Source organism: Heterodontus francisci, chromosome 16 (genome assembly GCF_036365525.1).
Source record: "Heterodontus francisci isolate sHetFra1 chromosome 16, sHetFra1.hap1, whole genome shotgun sequence".
Lineage (NCBI taxonomy): Eukaryota > Metazoa > Chordata > Chondrichthyes > Heterodontiformes > Heterodontidae > Heterodontus > Heterodontus francisci.
The window spans coordinates 48480080-48504436 of NC_090386.1; the positions used below are offsets into that span (position 1 = coordinate 48480080).

The following is a 24357-nucleotide window of genomic DNA, read 5'->3' on the forward strand; positions in this document are numbered from 1 at the left end:
ATAGGTACACTCACAGTGCTGTTAGGGAGGGAGTTCCAGGATTTTGACCCAGCGACAGTGAAGGAATGGCGATACAGTTCCAGGTCAGGATGGTGTGTGACTTGGAGGGGAACTTGCAGATCGTGGTGTTCCCATACATCTGCTGCCTTTGTCCTTCTAGGTGGTAGTGATCACAGGTTTGGAAGGTGCTGTTGAAGGAGCCTTGGTGCTTTGCTGCAGTGCATCTTGTGAATGGTACACACTGCTGCCACTGTGCGTCGGTGGTGGTCGGGGCAAAGGTTTAATGTGGTGGAAGATATGCTGATCAAGCGGGCTGCTTTGCCCTGGAAGGTGTCAAGCTTCTTGAGTGTTGTTAGAGCTACACTCATCCAGGCAAGTGGGGAGCATTGCATCACACTCCTGAATTGTACCTTGTAGATGGTGGACGGGCTTTGGGAAGTCAGACGATGAGTTACTTTCCACAGTATTCCTAACTTCTTACCTCATCTTGTAGCCACAGTATTTATATGGCTAGTCCAGTTAAGTTTCTGGTCAAAAGTAACCCCCAGTCTGTTGATGGTGGGGGAATTCAGTGATGGTAATGCTGTTGAGTGTCAAGGGGAGATGGTTAGATTCTCTCTTGTTGGAGATTGTCATTGCCTGGTACTTGTGTGGCATAAATGCTGCTTGCCACATATCAGCCCAAACCTGAATGTTGTCCAGGTATTGCTGTATGCGAGCGCGGACTGCTTCAGTATCAGAGGTGTTGCGAGTGGTACTGAACACTGTGTAATCATCAGCAAACATCCTCACTTCTGACCTTGTGTTGGAGGGAAGGTCATTGAAGACAGTTGGGCCGGGGACACTGCCCTGAGCTACTCTTGCAGTGATGTCCTGGGACTGAGATGATTGGCCTCCAACAACCATAACCATCTTCCTTTATGCTCGGTATGATTCCAACCTGTGGAGTGTTTTCCCCCTGATTTCCATTGACTTCAATTTTACTAGGGCTCCCTGATGCCATACTCGGTCAAATGCTGCCTTGAAGTCGAGGGCAGTCATTCTCACCTCACCTCTGGAATTCAGCTCCCTTGTCCCTGTTTGGACCAAGGCTGTAATGAGGTCTGGAGCCAACTGGCCCTGTCAGAACCCAAACTGCATGTCGGTGAGCAGGTGAGTAAGTGCAGCTTGATAGCACTGTCAATGACACCTTCCATCACTTTGCTAATGATTGAGAGTAAATTGACAGGGGAGTAATTGGCTGGACTTGATTTGGCCTACTTTTTGTTGGCAGAACATACATAGGTAATTTCCCCACATTGTCAGGTAGATGCCAGTGCTTTAAATGTACTGGAACACCATAAGTCTTCAGTACTACAGCCAGGATATTGTCAGGGCCCATAGCCTTTGCAGTATCCAGTGCCTTCTGCCATTTCTTGATATCATATGGACTGAATCAAATCAGCTGAAGACTGGCATCTGTGATGCTCAGGACCTCAGGAGGAGGCCAAGATGGATTATCCAATCGGCACTTCTGACAGAACATGGTTGTAAATGCATCAGCCTTGTCATTTGCACTGAAGTGCTGGGCTCCCCCATCATTGTGAAGCCTCCTTTGGTTAGTTGCTTAATTGTCCACTACCATTCACGACTGGACGTAGCAGGGCTGCTGCGCAGAGCTTTGATTGGATTTGTTGGTTGTGCTCTGTCTGTAGCATGCTGCTTCTGCTGTTTAGCATGCATGTAGTACTGTGTTGTAGCTTCACCAGGTTGGCACCTAATTTTTAGGTATGCCTGTTGCTGCTCCTGACATGCTCTCCTACAATCCTCATTGAACCAAGGATGGTCCCTTGGCTTGATGGTAACGGTAGTGTGAGGGATATGCCGGGCCATGAGGTTACAGAGTGTGGTTGAATACAGTTCTGCTGCTGCTGATGGTCCACAGTGCTTCATGGATGCCCAGTTTTGAGCTGCCAGATTTGTTCTGAATCTATCCCATTGAGCATGGTGGTAGTGCCACACAGTAGAATGGACAATAAATTCAGTTTGATGATGGGACTTCATTTCCACAAGGTCTGTGTGTGGTCACTGTTACCAGTATTCTCATGGACAGATGTGTCTGTGACAGGTAGATTGGCAAGGACGAGATCAAGAAGGATTTTCCCTCTTGGTTGGTGTTTTCTCACCACCTGCCGCATGCCCAGTCTAGTAGATATGTCCTTCAGGTTTTGGCCAGCTCGGTTTGTAGTGGTGCTACCAAGCTACTCTTGGTGATGGACATTGAAGTCCCCAACCCACAGCCATGATGGGATCTGAACCCACGTCCCCGTAGCATTAGTCCAGGCATCTGGATCACTAGTCCAGTAACATTACGATTATGCAAACATACTCTTAAACATCAACACAAATGGGTAAGCTTATAAAAAGGATCTTTATCATTAATGCTAAACTTCAACTGTTGCATTTTTTTCACTGCCCAGTTTATGAACCAGGTGAAGACCAAGGAGCTGCCACAGGGACAGAGGGCAAATCATCTTCCAGTGCCTCTTACTCACTACCCAGCTGCTAGAACAAGTTGGCAGAGGCAGGGGCCTTGAGGGCTTGTCAACTGTTCAGCCACTTTCTTGGTCACAAGACATACAAGACCAGGGAAACTGGATCAGTTTTTTTTTTACATATTTTCAGGGAAACAGATGTGCACAAGACAATTCTTATTTTTGTTAAGCGATAAAAAGCATAGATGTTGTGAATTGTTTAATACACTAAGGATTGCAGAGCCTCTTCTCCAAAATAGCCAATCTTTAGTCCACAGTGATCATCTAGTATAGGTTGAAACATAGCTGTATGTGAACTTCCTGAATCTCTTTCCATTTGGGGCATCTCACTCCTTAGCATTACGGGGAAGGCCTTTGCTAGGATCAGACTTAAAAGTCTCCATTTACTTGCAGACTGAGTGTACCCAGAAGCACAGTGCAGTTTCCATGCTGGCAGATCTACTGTGGATATTGTTACGACCAAGGTGGGTACCGAAACAGCCAATTAGATACTCTAGTTGTCCCCAGAACAAAGCACACCAACCAGGTTTCTTTAATCAACAAAATTAACCGTTCATTATAAAACCAAGTCTTAACCAATAATGAAGTAAATCTACATACAAATTGAGATATTAAAGCTCCTTATTTTTTTCCTAGCCCTCATGCACATGCACATGCATGCAAAAACTGGTTAACCAGGAAAAAAAGGAATTTTGATTTACAGCTGTTTCATAGGAATAAAAAAAACTTAGACTGCCATGATCTGGAAGGAAGCTCATCAGTTTGGTGAGGTGTCCCAGAGTCGAATAGTTGGATGCCACTTGAAGTCTTTCCAGGCGAGGTTGATAAACAGTCTGTGATGGGTAGGCGTTCAAAGAACTTCAACGGTAGAAGGCTTCACATGGGTCTTCCATCAGGGGTGTAACAACTGGTATCAATTCTCACATTCAATGCAAAAGTACTTTAATAACGATGCAAGATTTCTGCAAACTCAGGGTTTCTTTGAAAATGCAGGAGGCAACAATACCATTTCATACAAGCTTTTGCTTTTCAAGAGGAAGGATTCTTCACAGAGACGTAATACTCTTCTGGTTCTTCTTCTGATCCCCAGGCAGGTCAAAATCAAATTCCAATTGCCTGCTTTAGAGTCATAGAGAGAAACAGCACTGAAACAGGCCCTTCGGCCCACTGAGTCTGTGCCAACCATCAACCACCCATTTATACTAATCCTACATTAATCCCAAATTCCCTACCACATCCCCATCATCCCTCAATTCTCCTACCACCTACCTACACTAGGGTCAATTTACAATGGACAATTTACCTATCAACCTGCAAGTCTTTAGCTGTGAGAGGAAACCGGAGCACCTGGCGGAAACCCACGCGGTCACAGGGAGAACTTGCATACTCCGCACAGGCAGTACCCAGAACCGAACCCGGGTCGCTGGAGCTGTGAGGCTGCGGTGCTAGCCACTGCACCACTGTGCCTCCCCTTTAGTCTAAACTCACTGGCTTTTAAACTGATCAAAAATGAAACCAAACTTCCAGAAACAAGTCACATGCCAAGTCATAAATTCTCTCTTGTCACACAAAGAGTAGCTCTGAGGTCAAACCCCCTGCTGGTTTCCTTGAAATTACCTGGTTTCCAGTATTTGTTTACTGGTTAAAACCAGAAACCTTTCGTTGACCCTACCTTCCTTCCAAAAGCGTCCATAAAGTTCAGCTATCTCCAGATGTCTTAATGTCCACTGAAATTCTTTTCAGTTTTTAAAAATACAGAATCGCAAGTTTTATTTCAAAAAATGGAAATCCTTGTAACAATATGATATTTTCCATACATCAGCTACAAGGGAAGTGTAGGTAACAGAGTATACCCCTTTACCTTACTTTCGTAGATCTCAATAAGGCATTCGACACTGTCAGCAGTGCAGGGCTCGACAGGATTTTGGGAAAAATTGGCTGTCCACCAAAACTCCTCAGTCTCATCCGCTCCTTCCATGACAACATGCACTGCACTGGACAGTTTGATGGCACCATTTCTGACAGTTTTGGAGTGAAGAATGGAGTGAAACAGGTTTGTGTCCTAGTCCCTACTCTGTTGGCATCTTCTTCTCCATGCTCCTGTCCTTTGCCTACCCTGCAGATATGGAAGAACACCAGGTTAAATGGCAAGCTGTACAATCTATCAAGGCTGAAAGCAAAGACAAAAACACATCACATCCTGATCAGAGAACTCCTCTACGCTGATGATTCTGCACTACTCACTCACAAGGAAACTCAGCTACAAAGACTCATGGGCTGTCTATCCCATGCCTATAACTTGTTTTCCTTGTCTATACATATCAGGAAAACCAAGGTCATGGGACAAGGTGTTGTATTTCCACTCCTGATCGCACTAGTTAACACCCCACTGGAATTGGTTAGCAAATTCTGCTACCTTGGGTCCACGGTGTCAGACAATCTGTCCCTTGATGCAGAGTTCGATACACATAGGGAAAGCAGCCACCACCTTTGGCCGACTTGTGAAGGGTGCATGGGATAACACCAAGCTGACCCTGAGGACCAAGCTGATGGTTTATAAGCCCTGTGTTCTCAGCACCTTGCTGTATGGTTATGAAACATGAGCGGCTTACAGCTACCAGGAAAAGAAGCTCAATAATTTCCATCTTTGCTGTCTGCGGCACATTATGAGTATATCCTAGCAGGACAGAATCACAAATGTGGCAGTCCTCTCAAAGGCAGAGCTCCCACCTGTGTTGGCACTAATCAACCAGAGGCGGCTTTGGTGGATCGGACACGACTGCAGGATGGAAGACGATCACATAACCAAAGACCTTCTGTATGGTGAGGTAGCCGGGGCCAGACGACCAGTGGGGTGCCCAAAGCTGCACTTCAAGGATGCTTGCAAGCATAACAGGAAGGCCCTAAATGTTGACTGTCGCACCTGGGAATCACTAGCTGGCAAAAGAGGGAAATGCCGACACATCCTGTGGACTGGTGTGCACTACCACGATGACTGGTGGCTCCAGCAGCTTGGCAACAGGTGCCAGCATCTAAAAACAACAACTCACAGTATCACCTGGCAGCTTCATGTGCAGCACTTCTAGCAGAACCTGTCTCTAAAGGATCGGCCTTCACATCCATCAGCAAAGGTGCACCAAGAGAAGACACCCCACTTAAATGGATTGTTTGCTGCGTGACCATCATCTTTCGTAAATGGAAGGATGCCAACCAACCTGACCTGAAGCTCATGTTCATAAGCTGAAGAGATCTTATCTTGTAAAAAAAAGTGTTAAACTGTATTCATTTGTAAACAAATGTAATGCAGTGATGCAACTTGTGTTGAAATGCAATGTCACATTACTTGCTCATAGCTTCTTTGAGGTGAAAATGACCTGTGGCTTTCTGATCTATTTTCTTTCCCCAAACGAAACAGATTTCCAAACACTGTATCATAATGACTGAGCTTGCTTAATCAGACAGAAGAGTGAAGAGACAATATCCAATGTTTGTCTTTTAGTCATGTTTGCACATTAAGAGCTTTAAGAGTGGTACTTCTCCCAAGCTCTTGATTTGATTGCAATAAGTAAATAACATAAACTAAAGTAGTTATTTTCTACTTTATAAGTTTCCTTCTTTTGAAAAATATTATAACTAATAAAATGAACAAGATATAAATTAACTTACTCTTCTATTTATTGAATTGACTGTCATTGCAAGGAACTATTTTCTTTTTCATGTAATATTTATGTTCCTTGTTGCTTATTGACTTCTACATTCCCACATGTGCAAGTGGGAACTAATTGAATATAAAACCAATGTCAAAGACTTATGCATCTGCAGAGTTAATTAGTCACTGGTTGATCACAGTAGACAAATTTATGTGTAGAGACAACCATACAACTATGAGATTTATTCAAAAAAAAGTTGTTTGAAAAATGATCACACAATAACTACATGATATCACTAACAACTACTGAGCTAGAGAGAACCATACCATTTTTTCATTTGCTATTGTGTCATATGTTTGAGTCTGCAACTGGAGCACACAAGAATGTTGTAGACACTGGTTCAAATAAGGTCTTCAATATTAACAGCATACACAGGGGGTCAAATTGCATTTTGCAATTTTAGTAACTAACTGATTAATGCATTCCTTTAAAACTACTTACTGTAACAAAGATTTTACCTGTTTATTTTAAATGGGTTAACACCTTTTACTTGCTTCAAATAGCAGACAGGAATTTTGTACCAATGCTTTAATGCATTCATTGCTAATATTGTTTCAACCGAAGGAGCATGTATCCTCCAGCTGATTACCCCAGCCCTGCAGCTTATAGTCCCAATAAGCTTTTGTCCCAGAGGGAATTACCTCCATCAATTTTCAGTCCATTCTCTGATTTTCAGGCATTACCACCTCCATTTTTTCATTCAGTTTATCAAGGTTAATTTACTCATTGTGTGAATGTTGTGCTTTTTAAGGTGTTGGATGTGAGGAATGAGAAATTGAACACTATTTTGAACACCTAGTGTCAGTAACAAGTAGTCCTAGGTCAGGTATAATTAGTTGAGTCAAGCTCCCTTTATTCTGTCCCAACAAGGTGCATCGCTCAGTCTCAAGAAAACCCCCCTTATTGTACCTTGTGAAGTATTTCCAATTCCTACACCAACTATCCTGTGTTTTTTTTTCCCCAACAGACATTGCCAGATTCTTGTTCAATTCACACCAGCTTTACATCATGGGCATAAACCTACTAAGAATTGGCTTGAGATGACCCAAATTCATTTTACATCAAATTCTTACAATCAACAGAGAACACTTTCATCCTATCAGCCTAGAATGGATCCAGGCCCAAATCCCACCACCACTTACCACAGTTCAATGAAAAGTAGATATAAAGAAACTATAATTATTTTTCCTTGGTAACATTTCTCATTATTTTTGTAATCTCTCCTTACATAAAAACAGTTGGCTAAGTTAGTTGGAGCCAATTTACAGCACAGTTGTTGACAACTTATATGTAGCAGTCAACTGATCAGTTCATTATACATTCAAGTGTAAGCCTGCTTGTGTGTCACATCTACCTTTCACATTTAGGATAAGATGTGCCAGTTTTCAGCTGTGCTGCTGAGAAGGAACGTCTTGCATATGAACTTTGCTTCCTGTTGGCGAAATTTTAAACTAAATTGCTGGCAGTTATGAGGAAATGTCATCAACTGCTGCCAGGCTGAAGGAGGATACATAACAAAGAGCATTGTAATGGGGAAGAATGAAGAAAATCTTTGGATCAAAATAAAAGTTGAAAACAAAATGTAAATAGATTCAACAAAGTCAATTCAGAATTCAGCTAAATTTAAATAATCCTGCATCTATAACGTTAGAGTTAGACCATCTTGTCAAAAAAACAATAAATTCGGATCAAGCCTGTGTGTAAGCATCAAATCCACTCTTTCTAGAATTTAGTATTGACTGTGTATTTACCAGGGTACACAATGCAACTGAGATGATATGTTTCATACTCGATATCAATTTTTAAATGTGATGCGTCAGAATTGTGGTGCAATGAGGTAACTCAGATCCAGCTGATCTGACCTTGTCCTTCCACTGCTCCTTCTGCCGATTATAAAATGAGTACGATAAATTTTCAATAATGTTTAACCTGCCAATTATTAGATTTTGCAATTAAAGGAACTGATGACTGTTTACTGAATGCCAGTCACACAAAACTTCTTTAGAGATATAAACACGCCCCTTTTGCTCCCAATTAGAAATGACAAACTTCAAAAATCTGCATCATAGTGATCGCTGTAAAACTATTCAGAAGTTAATGGCTTGCAAGTGTTGAATGCTGCCACACAAAACACTGACTTGAGAACATTAGCAAATGGGTTAGCACTGCATAACTAACCATTTTAAGAACAACACTATTAAACTTCTAATTTTATTTAAGAACCTTGACTCCTCAGAAGTAAAATAAGCTTGGAAGAAGAAGAGAAGAATTTTGGATGGATAACCCAACAAACAAAAAGGAAATAGATCCGTGCAAATACTTGAATAATTATACTGACTGACACATCCCATTTTTAAAGCAGGACTGCACCTTATTTACTGCAAGATTTTTCACTCCTCATCCAGAAAAGTCATATACTAATTTCTTTTCTCAGTTAAACAGCAATCACTCTTCTGTCACCAGAGTCTTAAACTTTTGAACCCTGTCAGCAAAAAATTCCAACAAAATGTAACCAAAGATTCACAGGGGAACAATTCAGCACCATCAAAATGAACTGCTGCAATACATTAGTGTCTATGTGCAGCGCGGCGAATATTGAGCTCTGTGTGCAGTAATTGTCACGATGACAGAGCTGGGAAAGCTCTTTATAATTAGGATGGTTGTTTTGTCATGTGTAATGATCTGGAGAGGAGTCAGGGAGGGTAGAGGAACGAGAGCTGCTTTTCCCTGCAGCCTAGAGACAGAGCCGGACGGCAGCTGGTGGATTGGCTCAGCAAGCCTCCCATCAGCTGTCAGAGAATTGTGCAGCAGAGGCTTGGACGAAATAAAGCCAATCAGTGAAATAATGAGCAAGGTAATATTCCCCCAGAGACTTCCTGCAGGTTTTGTCAAGCCCACCGCAACTGTCCAACTATTTGCTTTATAGGAGCCACATTTCTCAATTGATATGAGAGGCCTTTTGTTTTGTGTTACGCAGAGGAAAAAAGTTGATTTAAATCAGCAGTTTTCTAACCAGCATCCCACACTGTGCACATTCTTCCTAGTTCTGGTTTTGTTAAACTCATTTTTATAATTTTCTTTATGTTGATTCATTAAATTGCACAGAAAAATAACAACATTTAACAAATTCCAAAAAGAACATTCTTATCTATTTTAATCATGTGAAGCAATGTTAAATGTCATTTTTCTTCCGGTTTTCAATGCAGTGATAACTGAAATTTCGCAGCTGCCATGCTCAGTGGACTAGGACTTTATTCAAAACAGGATTTGGCTGTTTTCTGACAAAGCTTTATAGCACTGTAGCCATGCTTCTTTAAGTTTTTTTGTGGAAAAAATGCGGTATTTTAATTAAGGACTAAAATATGCACAGTCTTGCCAAACAGAGAAATAGCTGATTAAAGAATCAGAGGTTGAATCTGTCAATCTTTCAGCCCCTCAGCTTGCCAAGAGAATGCAAACATAACCATTATTGCAATCTATTCACACCATGTAATTTTTATATTTCAGGCTATCTTTTTGTATTAACTTTTCTTTTGAAACCTAACACTGTGCAGATCATGCCCCACCACCTTCATTACTATTACAGCCTCAACACTGCAATCACATTATTATGACCGCATAAGGTTATCCCTAATAGTCCAGCCATCCTCAATGGAATATGATGATAGCTTTCAGCTGTTCACGCAGGTATGATTGAATTACTTTTCATGAATATGAAATCATCCTGGTCAAATAAGCTTCACTGATGCCAACCCACAGTCAGGCCACCTTGAAGTGGCTTGTCTTCGGACACCTGTCTGTCTGCATATATGGAAATCAGGTGAAGACAGGATCAGGGTTGGTTGCTACTCACAAGATTAAATAGTCTGCTGATATTGAGTCATTGTTCACACATGAATAATGGCCATGGGTACCTGACGATACTGGCACCCATGAACCCATGCCCAGAAGAGTTAACATCTTCAGAAGAGGAGGGAGAAAATTGGCAAAGCAAAAAAATTCTCAACCATCCTTTGGAATTACCCAAACATTGTACATACCATATGTCCCCCTGTAAATGATCTCCTGCTTCTCTGTTATTATAATGATAGTGTCATGCTGGGCCCCCACCTGCCAAGAATGAAGCATATAAATTTTGTCCTATGAACATTGATTTTAAACTGTTGCTGGAGTGAGGAAATGACTTGTAAAGAGATCAGCCATGGCTGGAAAAACATTTGCATACTAACAGAGGGTCTTTGGAGGAACAAAGGGTCTTATTCCCTGCTCCAGTTTAACCCACAATGGACTTTGAGCACCAGGTATTGTGTATAAGAAGAGACATTTTGGGGTTGGCTAAGACAAGAGAATCCACAAACAGACATGTTCAGACCAGCTAGTCACATGTCTAACTTCCTTGGCAACCTGGGTTTTTCTGAATTGTACAAAGAGTTTGAACTTAGAAAAAGACTGTTTGCTCCTGGACTGAGAAGATCTTGCCTGTCTGCTCCCATCTCTTTCTCACAAGCCTCTGGATCCACTGAGGACACATGAACTTCAAGAGAGAAAAGTCTCCTCCATCGAACAAGGTTTAAGAAGAATACTGGGCCCCAATGAAAAGCAAGACCTACCTACAATCAAGGACTTTACAGCGAGCTCAAAGAACAGTAACCAAAAGCATCTTCAGATATTGCCTAAAACTTTTCCATTTCATTTCTTCTGCACTTTTCTGTCTCTATCTGCATGTGTGTATCACGTATGCATGCTAGCATGGCAGCGTTGTGTATCCCTAGGCGTTAACCGAACTAGAATTTAAGTTTAATAAAGTTCAACCTTTTTTCTTTAAACCTAAGAAAACCTGTTTGGCTAGTTTGTTTGCCTTATAATTGGAAGTAAGTGAACAAGGATTCACTAAGGGGGAGCTAAATAAACAGTGTGTTTAAAATTAAACTCTGTTACGGTAAGACCAGGTGAAGACTGAGAGGGAACCCTAGACCTCTTTCTCACCTGTACGTAGCAATAGTTAGTGATACACTGTTAGAAATGGCCTTGCCAATAATACCCTATAAGGCTTTAGCTCAAAGAACCACAATGACTTGTATACTGTCCTTCAGAATATCGAATTGCATGATTCTGATTAATTCATCATCTAAAGCTATTTCAAGCAATGCCGCCAATGGAAATACTGCAGTGCCCAAAGTCAACTTGATTAAGGTTGGAGCGACCTAGTGAATACAGCCACCCATGAACTTATGTACTCTTCAAAGTGACGTGGGTAATCCCTCTACGCATGTCAACCCAAAACTTAACTGACTCATTCATTATGCTATGTGACAGATAAATAGCCTTTCTCATCCTGTATTGTTACCAGTACACATTTCTGTGTACAAGCTCTCCTCATTACTGATAATTGTATACCATCAGTAGATGGATGAAAAATTGGACCCTAAAGTCCCTTTGCCCACTGTGGAGAAAATAATGATTTCCCAACACAGTTCTGGGGGTGGGGAGAGATTGTTTCTAGTATAAATTTGTGCAGAAAAGGCAAAATTGGGTGGCAGTTTTCTTCAAAATTACAGTGCTGAACAGATTTGGAAATCTTTTACCAAACGTAAAAATTACAATGCAGGGGATAATGTTGGGCATCATTAGCCTCCTCTGACCCTAAAAGCTCTATAGCTGTATTAGTCAGTACATGAATCATGCAGTCCATGAGGGTCCATGATACGACTGATGATCTGCATCGACTTAGATGATCTCGGCTGGGGTAGAGATGTTACAGATGGCTTCATCCTTAGATTAGGAAAATTGACTAGGGTATTCAGTTTGTGGTCATTTTCCAGAGAATTGTGCTAGATGTACATGTGTATGGACACATGGTCAGCATAGGAATAGACTTGACTTTGATTCTCTCTTTACACCCCTACCCCCCAATCCCCTTGTTCAGCAGAATTTGGAATGTTAAGAATTGGATTTATTTCTGTGATTCCACAAAAGGCAAATTCACAATCTTGGCCATGTTGCAAGGGCAGCTGCCAAATAGTTAGTAGACACCTGGTCAAAAGAGTGCATGAGCATGGGAAGATATCTCTTCCCAGGATGTTCTCATAAAGCTCTTTGGGTTGAAATTTTTCAATATGCTATTTTTAGTACCAGGTTAATAGAACCATAGAAAAATTACAGCACAGAAGGAGGCCATTCATCCCGTCGTGTCCGCGCCAGTCGCAAAGAAAAAAAAATAGAAACTAGCTGCCCAATCTAATCCCACCTTCCAGAACCTGGTCCATAGCTTTGCAGGTTACAGCACGTCAGGTGCAGGTCGAGGTACCTTTTAAAAGAATTGAGGTTTCTGCCTCCACCACCGATCCTAGCAGTGAATTCCAGATACCCACCAGTCTCTGGGTGAAAAAGTTATAAAAAGTTCTTGTGTCTGACTTTATAACAAAATAGTTAACTCTTTATTTTAAACTGGTGAGAAATTTCATTTAAATAGCCCTCACAGCAATTTGATACAGACACATTAATGAGTGCATTAAAAAAAGCACACATAGAAATTCCAACCCTCTGCAGTCTGCCCAAGAATGACAGTTGATACTTTCACCTCAGAATGCAATTTGGAATGGAAGACCCAAAAAAGGGAGAGGAAAATCCATTCCAAGCATGGAACGAGGGAAAAGTTCTTTCCTGTTGTTACGACCAGGTGAGAAGGGGTCTAGGGGTTCCCTCTCAGCCTTTGCCTGATTTAACCATAACTGGATTTAATTTAAGAAACACTGTGTTTTTAGCTTCCACTTCAGTGAATCTGTGTTCACAGCTCCAATTGTAAGGCAAAGAAATCAGACAGGTTTCCTTAGATTTAAACAAGAAAGGGAGAAGTTTATGAATCTTAAACTCTAATCCGGTTAACGACTACGAATATGCGCGTGAGCACGCTAGCATGCATACGCAATAAATATACACACAGATAGGGACAGAAAAAGTAGAAAGAATAAAGGGGGAAAGTTTGAGGCAATATCTGTTAGCTATTTACTGTCCTTTGAGTTCAATGTGGAGTCTTTGGTTGCTGGTAAGTCTTGCTATTCGTTGGTGCCCAACTTGTTTCAATGTCGACGTCTTTTCTCTCTTGAGGTGTATGTGTTTTCCGTGGGTCTGGTAGCTTGGGAGAAGGCGAGAGAGGCAGCCAGGAGAGAGGCTTGCTTGTTCCAGTTTCAATTGCAAAACTGCCTTCTGTTCCTTTCTGTGTGGTACAATTCAAAAAACCAAGTTGGCCAGCAGGTTAGTCATGTGACTAATTGGCTTAACCACTTCTGCATTTGTGGATTGTATTATCTTAGCAGGCCCTGGAATGCGCTTCCTTACACCTTCAGTGTCTGGTGATCAAAACCCATTTGGGTTAATTGGATCAGGGAATAGTCCTTTGTCTCCACAAGCAGCATCTCTTAGTGTACAAATGCCCTTCCAGCCCAAATGTCTGGTGATCTCTTTCACAAGTCATTTCTTCACTCCAGCAACAGTTTAAAATTGATGTTCTTATGACAAAATTAATATGCCTCATTCTTGGCAGGTGGGGGTCAGCATGACACTGTGTTCCATGTTCCTTGGGAAAAAAGAAACATTTTTAGTAAGAAAGGACTTACACAACTGAGATAGATGTACCATTTGCCTCCATACCATGAAAAGATATATGAGAAAACTTAGTAATTTTTATGCAAATTCTGAATAGACTTAAAACCCTTGTGATAGTGGCACCAATGAGTGATCTAAGTAAGTGCATGACATTGACATGGTGACTGGCAAAATAATACTAACACAAAGTTGTGTTTTTACATCAGATACGAAGCTATTCATTACATTCTATATATTACATATAGGAAATTTAGATAGCTGGCAGTGAGTTACTGGGCTGTATTTCAATTGGGCAGTTTTGATGATGTTCTAAACCATGAGAGTAAAGCTTGAACATCAGCAGAACTCCATGGTTAAAAAATTACCTTAAGCAATTTGATGGTTTATGTATAGCATAGTTTATTCTATTTTTAAAATTTAGTTTGTCTTCAATTATTTTTACTACATATGTTGCAATAGACCCAGGACCATGTACCTAAAGGATGATAAAATCAAAAGGTGATGTAGGACCTAAAGGCTATACAGCATCACATGATAGCTATTACAGTATTACATTTTTTTCTCCTACTCTGCTCGCTTCTTTCCTCTTACCCCCACCCTCACCACCACCAGTGCGGTCGTAGGTGATAAAATAAACTGCTCAGCATACCCACTTTTGCCTTCTTGTACTTTTTGATGCGAAATGAAACACAGCCCTCAGACAGCAAGGTATAAGTAATATAGTTCTGAACCCTTAATTGTAATCCATCTTTAGTTTGGATTTTATACTAAAAAGTTATTTGGATACTTTTATCAAATTCTTGGGTAATGAGTGCTCCCCTCTTTATCACACGGCCACAATTTTACTGTAGACAGTAGAACTATATGATAAATTCACATAAGTTGAAGTGGAGTATTAAATTGAATTGTAGTCTACTGTTCTTCGCTATCATATGTGTATTCCTCAGTGTCAAATCCAAGTGTCATCTTCTCAGATGAACTAAACCCTTCAAACACTTCAGAGAAAACGACTATCATACTGGAGTGAAACAGCTGTGCTTGCCCTGGTTGGGCTGGCAGTGTGCTTTCACAAGCAGCTCTACAAATCACATACTTCTGTCCAAGGGCTATGAAGTCAGGATTATCAGTTTAATGGCAGAAAGTGTAGGAAATCATTCATGAGAACAGTGATTGAAGTGTGAACTCTAAGCCTTGTTTACATTAGTGGATTTAAAGTCTATGTGTCATCAGGAATTTCTGCCTTGCAAGTCAGAAACTCTTTACCTCTAACATTTCAGAACATGAGGACATTATTGCTGAGACAGGAGACAAATGAGTAAATCAAAGATGGTGCTTGACAGATCAAATCTACCGTGATGCTTATGTTAAAAGGGGAACTCAGCCCTATTTTAAAATGATAAATGTTAATAATTTACTTACAAGCTAAATCTTCTGCCTGACCTTGTGAGCTGTGTGCAGCTGTAGTATGGAGAATTACAGCTTGTAACATTACATTACATACCTGTCACACTTTGCATTCTTTCTACTAACTACTAACTTCTCTGTAGATGGGTTACCTGGTCAAAATTCTCCCAGATAGGCAAATCAGTAAAAGTAGTTACTTGTCACAGTAATTAAATCACAGTGAGGTGAATAATGCATTTTATCTGTGATGAGGAAGCATGGTATGGATAAGCAGCAAGTAGTCTTATTACCTCTGTCGAGACAAAAGATAATGCCACATGTTGGATTTCTTTTTGCTTTAGTTGGCTTTAGTTCTTCCCGAAATGGCGTGCAACAGTCTTGGAAGTGGCATCACCTCAATACACATTCATGGATTTCCATGGTTCAGCTGGTTAATCCAGTTATTAGCTGAGTTGTACAGACCAGGAAGAACCCAGGTTTGTGCTAGGTCATCTGCTCTCTGCCAGGGTAGGATGGCAGAATTGGAATCTGTTGTCTCTGGATTAAGAACGAAAAAGCTGGCTAGGGTTTCCACTCCTGATTGTTGTCGATCAGCCTCTGTTGGCATGTGCATCAGATGGGGACAACCCATTCTACTTCCCTCTCCAACTGTTGAATAGTCTGCTCATATTATCTATCTGCCATAAAGAATAGCCACTTGAAAGCAACATATGTGCCAATATATAAAACTGCCAATAGTTTACCAATAGCTTTAAAAATGCTGGTATAGCCACTGGAAAGCTGAGAACTTAAGAAGTTACACAGGACTGGTAACTTAATCCATAGGTATAAACAACATTCCTCCACACCCGAAGGAGTGAAAGCCTGAAGGAGTAAATCCACATGTTGAAATCATAAAGTTGATGGTGCATTTCTAGATGAATGTGGAAACATGCTCTGCCCAAATACTTCGAATTTTTACGTTAAAAGTTATGCATTCTGGTTACTGAAAGCATAAATTTATTTTGGCTGAATTTTCTTCCACCATACCACCCAAACTGGCACAAGAAAGTCAAGGAAAACCAGATTGGAAGAACTGATGGAAGTTTTAAATCTTAGGTGCAGAAAAAGATACCACTGTTCCATTGTTAATGTAAATGACACACTTGACTGGAACTCCAACTCTTAGGCATTAATGAGATGGTAGGGAACATGCCTTGGTGTAACAGCTCTGGGGCTAAACTACTTTGGATATGATCACTGCAGTGCACTTTCAATTTAAATTCAATGAAATACCCTTGTTTCCTTTTAAAGTGTTAAATGACTTAATTTTGTTGCTGAGTTCCCCCATTTCATAAATTTGAGCAGAATTGTTTTTCAAATGTTCTGAAATTGTTGTAGCAGCTCAGATATTTAATTGTTTGAATTTATTTCTAATAAAAATATTGGTCGAAATTAGTAATTAAATGAGTAATTAAAACAGGAAATAGAACTGATCTTCTCTAACGTTTTATAAATCCCCTTCTCTCCCACCCTCCACCACCACCATGGTAAAACAAGTTTGCATAAAGTCCAGAGAATGCTGAAATGAGGTAGAACTTTCTCTGAAAGTTGCAAATTGGAGTAAGTGAAAAGTCACCTGTGAGAGGTCTTCAAGTGAAGATGCACTGAAAATTGGATGCATTACATAATATAGAATAGAATTACTTAGAATTTTACCGTACAGAAACAGGCCATTCGGCCAAATAAGTCTATGCTAGTGTTTGTGCTCGACACAAGTCTCCTCCCAACTTACTTCATCTCACGCTATCAACATATCCTTCTATTCCTTTCTCCCTCATATGCTGATTTAGCTTTCCCTTCAATGCATCTGTGCTATTTCGACTCAACCACCCCATGAGGGAGCAAGATCCACTTTCTCACTAGATTACAGTTGTAATGCTAATTCTTGCTCTACTGTCTAAATTCAACATACCTCAGCTTCAAACATGGCATTTACATGAACAGAGAATTTCTGCAGAGTAGTCCCGATCTCTTGCCACAACATCAGTAGAAGATTGGTGGAAACCCTGGAGATAGAGCATTACTGGCTGCTTACCCTGTTTCTCTAAGGTTTCCACCAATGTTCCACTGATACTAAAGGTGGTATTGGGAGATTTCCCACAGAAATTGCAGGCAATAGTGCCTTCAGCCAAAACTGTCTCTGGCATTATATTGCTGTGTTAGTCTTAAATTTTAAAAGCCATTGAGTGAACAACTCCCTAATTCGCCAACATGCTCTGCTGACACTAACAAATACATCAATGAAAGAGAATTTTCCACTGGGTTTGTTTAACATCAATATCTGATACCATTCATTTTGGAGGAAGGTACTATGTTAGTTTCAGAAGGTGTTCTTTGAACAATTTCACCTTGAATTATGTTGACTGTAACAGACTCGCATCAGAGTGAAACGAAAAGATCAACACATCATCAGATCCTTAATTAAGCACCCACATTGTTAGAGGAAAATGAAAGGTCATTTAATTCTGCAACGTATAAAAAGGATTAGAAGTTAAGAACTAGCAATATGTTGTAAATGCCTTGAATGCAATATGTCAAGTTAAGACAGCAGAGCACCAATTACAGCCCTAAGTTCTGGTGTTAGTGTGCCCCATCAGGAATGCTAGATTTTCTTACCTTATTTAAATGTACCTTAGTCCTAAATCACGAGTCATGTCTAACCTAAAAGCCTCAGGGGTCGTCATTAGATACAGGGTAAAGTGATCCATTCAGGGCATGAGCTGCTGTTTGGAAAATGGGATAACAGAGGTAACTGAAGAGGGATTAGTAAATCAGTTTAATTTATCATTTAGAATGCTAATGTTTAGCATTTTGTTTGGAAGGAGGGATGACAATTACTATTAAGAATAACATTGCCCTTTTCATCCATTTTGGCTCCATCACAAGTTCAATTCAATAGCACCATTGTCCTTCTGCTTAATAAACACCTCCCCAAAAGGAAAGTGTTGCACCATTTATGACTGATTACTGAGACACTTGCAGCTCTGAACGTCCTTACTCAGATGATCGGCTTAGAGGACTGCAACAGAATTATGCAGAGTTGATCCTGACTTGATACATGAAGGTGTCACACATTACAGAAGGAAGTTTAGTCCTGCAATCTTCCTTTCTTTTCGGATGCCGACTCCAGTGACATTTCATCTAGAATTCAAAGAGCACTGCCTTAATGAAATGCATAATTAACATATTATAATTGTGCTGTGCAGTATGATGATTTTGACAGAACTCACTTTCCATGGCTAATTCTATGCTAATTTAATCTGTTCCTCACTTGCCAACATGACCTTTCCTGATTGAGTTTCACAGAGGAATTTTTTTTTGATGGATTGATTTATCAGCATTGCAGAGACAACACTTCAGAAGGACTGCTGGACTGGAAGGAAGGAGCAGAAATTGTCACAAAACAGTGTTGCAAATTGCACTCGCAGCTTTCCAGTGTTGTCCCGTAAAAAAGACAGGTGATTTAATTATGAGTCAGAAGCAAATTCATGAAAAAAGCATTAAAATGTGTCATATAAAGTATCACATTGATAGATTTTAAAAGTGCCAGATATTATTATGCATCCTTACAGGGACAACTTCAGGCTAAAAATGATTGACTAGTCAGTGTCATTTGAACATATGGAAATTACAGCTAGTGCAATACCACCATTCAGCGATACCAGAGATGCCAGATAGCAAGACTGCTGACACAAGATGCAGAGTTCAATCACAGTTAATAAGTAACTAATTTGCCGCAGCATTTTATGCTTGGATTGTCTATCTCTCTCTTTTTCTCTTTCTTCTGGATTTTTGTATGGAAGTGTAGCAAACTACTGAAACTATTGAAGCACTAATAATTTTAGCAACAGTGAAAAAGTGATTATTGCACAGAAATGTTCTCAGGCAGAATCAAAATGGGGCAAGAGGATAAAAAGGTTACAAAGCTACAAGACCATAGAGAGTATTATTGGTATTTATTTACAACAGTTTATGACATTAAGTAACACCTATTCACAAATAATCTGCTCACTAAAGCTCAGTTCAAGTTCCACCAGAATCACTCAGTTCCAGACTGCTTCACAGCCTTGACCCAGACACAGTGTCAAGATCTGAATACCATAGAAGTGATGAAAATAGCTGCTCTCAACATCAAAGCAAACTTCAACGATGTATGGCACCAAGGAGCCCTGGAAAAACTGAAGTCAGTGGAGTCAAGGGGAAAACTCTCACTAGCAGAGTCATACTTGACATAAAGAAAGTTGGTTGTGATGGTTGTCTGTCAGCTGTGGCTCAGTGGATGACACTCTTGCCTCTGAGTCAGAAGGTTGTGGGTTCATAGACATAAGCACAAAAATCTAGGCTGACACTCCAGTGCAGTACTGAACAAGTGCTGCATTGTCAGAGGTGCCATCTTTCAGATAAGATGTTAAACCCAGGCCCTATCTACCTGGTCAGGTGGATGTAAAAGATTCCTTTGCACTATTTTGAAGAAGAGAAAGGGATATATCTCTGGTGTCTTGGTTAATATTTATCCCTCAATCAACATCACTAAATAAGATTATCTGGTCATTATCACATTGCTTTATGTGGGAGCTTGCTGTGTGCAAATTGGTTGCCATGTTCCATATATTACAACAGTAACTACACTTCAAAAGTACTCAATTGCTGTAAAGTGCTTTGGAACATCTTGAGATCATGAAAGACGCTGTATTAATACCAGTCATCACAACCCTAGCACATCACCACAGGAATTCTTCAGGGAAGTGGCCTCAGCCACCCATAAAAGCCTATATCCAGATTTGGTCCTACAAATGGCAGGTGTTGTGATGGTGCATCTATATTTTTTCTTAAGTTTTTTTTTGAGGACTCATGTATTTCAGAATTATGGACATTGTTTTATTTGGGAAAACTGAAAAGGATTCCATGGATGTTTTTTTCCACTGGTGTCATTAGAAGGTCTTTTGGACTTCATTTGCAAACAACCGTTTACTGGAAGTCACCTGCCTTCAGATAAATACCCAGCAGGGGCTTTTTGACTGGGGGGAGGTGTTTACAGAGAAGTGACAGGTCAAGATGTATAGGGGTCAGGAGACTTGACTCTTGAGATTGTTTTTGGTTTCGCTTTGGACAGTCAGTTGGGGTTTGGGCAGTGTTCAAAAAGGAGTTTTAAAAACCAGCCCAGAGAGCAGTCACCTCATCTCAGCCTTTGCTATCTTTTTGAAAAGCCTGCCAGCTTTTCCGTCTCTGAGAAGCGTTTGACAAAGTCCCTCATGGCAGACTGGTACAAAAGGTGAAGTCACACGGGATCAGAGGGGAGCTGGCAAGATGGATACAGAACTGGCTCAGTCATAGAAGACAGAGGGTAGCAGTAGAAGGGTGCTTTTCTGAATGGAGGGATGTGACTAGTGGTGTTCCACAGGGATCAGTGCTGGGACCTTTGCTGTTTGTAGTATATATATGATTTGGAGGAAAATGTAGCTGGTCTGATTAGTAAGCTTGCTGACGACACAAAGGTTAGTGGAGTTGCGAATAGTGATGAGGATTGTCAGAGGATACAGCAGGATATAGATCGGTTGGAGACTTAGGTGGAGAAATGGCAGATGGAGTTTAATCCGGACAAATGTGAGGTAATGCATTTTGGAAGGTCTAATCCAGGTGGGAAGTATACAGTAAATGGCAGAACCCTTAGGAGTATTGACAGGCAGAGGGATCTGGGCGTACAGGTCCACAGGTCACTGAAAGTGGCAACACAGGTGGATAAGGTAGTCAAGAAGACATACGGCATGCTTGCCTTCATCGGTCGGGGCATAGAGTATAAAAATTGGCAAGTCATGCTGCAGCTGTACAGAACTTTAGTTAGGCCACACTTAGAATATTGTGTGCAATTCTGGTCGCCACACTATCAGAAGGACGTGGAGGCTTTGGAGTGGGTACAGAAGAGGTTTACCAGGATGTTGCCTGGTCTGGAGGGCATTAGCTATGAGGAGAGGTTGGATAGACTCGGATTGTTTTCACTGGAACGACGGAGGTGGAAGGGCGACATGATAGAGGTTTACAAAGTTATGAGCGGCATGGACAGAGTGGATAGTCAAAAGCTTTTTCCCAGGGTGGAAGAGTCAGTTACTAGGGGACATAGGTTTAAGGTGAGAGGGGCAAAGTTTAGAGGGGATGTGCGAGGCAAGTTCTTTACACAGAGGGCGGTGAGTGGCTGGAACTTGCTGCCGGGGAAGGTGGTGGAAGCAGGTACGGTAGCGACGTTTAAGAGGCATCTTGACAAATACATGAATAGGATGAGAATAGAGGGATACGGTCCTCGGAAGTGCAGAAGGTTTTAGTTTAGGCAGGCAACAAGATCGGCGCAGGCTTGGAGGGCCGAATGGCCTGTTCCTGTGCTGTACTGTTCTTTGTTCTTTGTTCTTTGAGAAGCTCTTTGAAGCGAGTGTAAGAAAACGAAAAATTGATGCTGTATTCCTCCTGAAATTCCTGCCAGAAACCCCTGATCCCGGAAAACTTGCCAAACTGATCTTCAACATCGTCTGAAAAGAGCTGTTCTAGAAAGATCCCCGTGACAGCAGGTACGCATATTTGGGACGCCAAACCAAAAAAGGGACAACTGACATCTTTCCATATCTTCTCTTTTTTTTTTCTTCAAGAATTAGCAAGTATTTGGCCAAAGTATTCTTTTTTGTCTTTTTTTTTGTAGCAGAGCTCTCAAAAGAACATCTCTTTTTTTCGGTTAACCTGTGTGTGTGGTATGTATGTGTGTGTGTGAGGGGCTAAGGTAAAAGGGAACATTCATATTTCACTCTGTGTGTTAATGCTTTGCTTCGTTACTGGTTATGTCTTATTTTATAATAAACTGATAATTTTGTTGTTTATTACAGAAACCTGGTTGGTGTATTTTATTCTGGGATAAAGAGTAGAGTTTATGATTGACCGTATTGGTAACTGGGTAAACATTTAAGGATATGTTGTGGCCTGTGGAGAAGTGGAACTAGAAAAGACAGTGCACTCCTCCCACCTCAGTCGTAACACAGGTAACATTTGTGCCACATAAGTGCCAGGTAAATAACCACTTACAGCAAATAATCCAGGTTAATGGTGTATATTCCATCATATTCCTGACTTGAACTTTGTAGATGGTGGATAGGCTTGTCAGTAGTGACCCCTGAGGATGGTGATTGGTAGGGAAGGAACTCAGCAATGGTGGTGCCATTGAAAGCCAAGAGATGTGGCGGAAATTTCCATTGTTGAAGTTGGTCAATACCTCTCACAAATGTTACATTGCACTTGCAGGCCCAAATATGGTTATAGGTTACTCGGGTTGGCCAATAAAAGCCTTACCCAAATAACAGCAAAATATTGCAGATGCTGGAAAACTGAAATAAAAACAGAAAATGCTAGAAATACTCAGCATGTCTGGCAGCATCTGTGGAGAAAGAAACAGACATAATGTTGCAGGTCAATGACCTTTCATCAGAAGTTCTAATGAAAGGTCATTGCCCTGAAACTCTAACTCTGTTTCTCTCTCCACAAAAGCCTTAAGCATATCCCAAGAACAAATTTCAAAGAAGGTATTACTGAAGGCACCACAACGGTTAGGTGCCTGGGCATCAGCTGAGGAAGTTGCACATATGAATGGCAGTATATTCAGTGGGTGAGCTGCCTGTGACATAGATCATGCTACCTGCATTTGCAAATAACTGTTCTTCAGATCTTCATCAGTGCTTGGGGCCTTGTTTGCTGGAGTTGCTGTGGACATACTTCCTTTAGAAGTGAATTACACTGTCCCTTGTGCAGGGCTATGTAATCTCGCAGAATAGCTTTTGATTGAGTGGCAATAAGCTGCTCCTACGTTTTTGTGCTGTACTGCTAAAGGTCATCACGTCACAAGGCTCACTCATCTACCTGAAAGCAATGGCCATCTGTGATGTGTCTGATACACTCCACCATGGTTGCCGTTAGCAGTTCCATAAACAGATTGAAACTGGCCATGGCTGCATCTGGAAGCTTGGACACCTAAGTTTCCATAATAACAGTGATAGCATTCATAAAGGATGCACCTGCTGTTGCCAATGGCCTGTGTAACTTGTCTCTCCTTTGGAGATGCTGTTGACATTGCCACATACTCAGTGGCAGATAGCAGTGCAGCTAACACTTGGATCAACCTAATCACACCTACTTGCAATATTACATGTGTGTTCATTGTGGTCCTTGTGCTACAACAGCTTCTGTCAGAAAACAGTCCACCCTGAGGTCTGTATCACTATGCTAGTCAAATGGGGTGCGAGCAACATGCTGGGTCCTCACACTGTACTGAAACTTTTTCCTCATCAGCATCCCGATCTCCTGCCAAGTCTTCAGAATAGTTGACATGGCGTTCACTCTTTTGCTAACGAATAGCTTTTTGCCTCCTTTGTGCATTTGTAACTGGTTATCCCTTACCAAAAAACTTTATGATGCTCCTTTGCTGAGGATGCTAGTGCATTCAAGGCCTGATTAGTAAATTGGGCTATTCTCATTTTTTTATTGAGCCATTATCTGCGAATGCTGTACCCTCCATAGCCACATTAATAAACCTTTCACTATTTATGCTGGCTAAGTGGCTTGTTAGCTGCTTGAGAAGTGTTAAAGGATCATTATTGCAGCTGCATCATAATTGGCTTCTTTTTTTTCATTATTGCAAACAAAATCACATTCTCGGAGCTCGTGTGTTTCAAAGCGATGCATTCTTGCAATTTTGTTAACAACAATTACAACAAAAAAATAGTTATTCCATATGTGTTTTGAGAAAAGAGAAAAATCAACCCACATGCTGGAAACAGAAATGTGTTTATCAGTAAGATTTGAATGTTCATTTTTTTCTATAATGATATGAAGTTGTAATGTTAAATACAGTTACACAGTTAACCTAAAGTGGCAAGTGTGACTCGCCCAATAATTTTGAAATTCTGTCGCCTTCTTCACATGCTTTTTATAAGATTATTATGTTCCATGTTTCACTGTAGCCCACTGTCTATATAAGTATTGCAGATACAGGAGCTACATATACATCAGTTATAGAGACAGCTGTCTGCAGT

The 24357-nt window shown here is 40.9% G+C and overlaps 1 protein-coding gene across 7 annotated transcripts in view; it reads left to right on the top strand.

Moving 5' to 3' along the window:
• The window catches only part of LOC137378079 (teashirt homolog 2), a 570240-nt gene that overhangs the window by 426207 nt on the left and 119676 nt on the right, over nt 1-24357 (top strand). The window contains exon 4 of one of the 7 annotated variants that reach the window (XM_068048150.1): nt 7212-7234. The exons of 5 other annotated variants lie outside the window; for them this stretch is intronic. The gene's annotated coding sequence lies outside the window, so the exon portion shown is untranslated. Of the gene's footprint in view, nt 1-4408; nt 6004-7211; nt 7235-24357 lie in introns of those variants that run through there. One more of the 7 variants, XM_068048149.1, reaches the window with a different exon arrangement.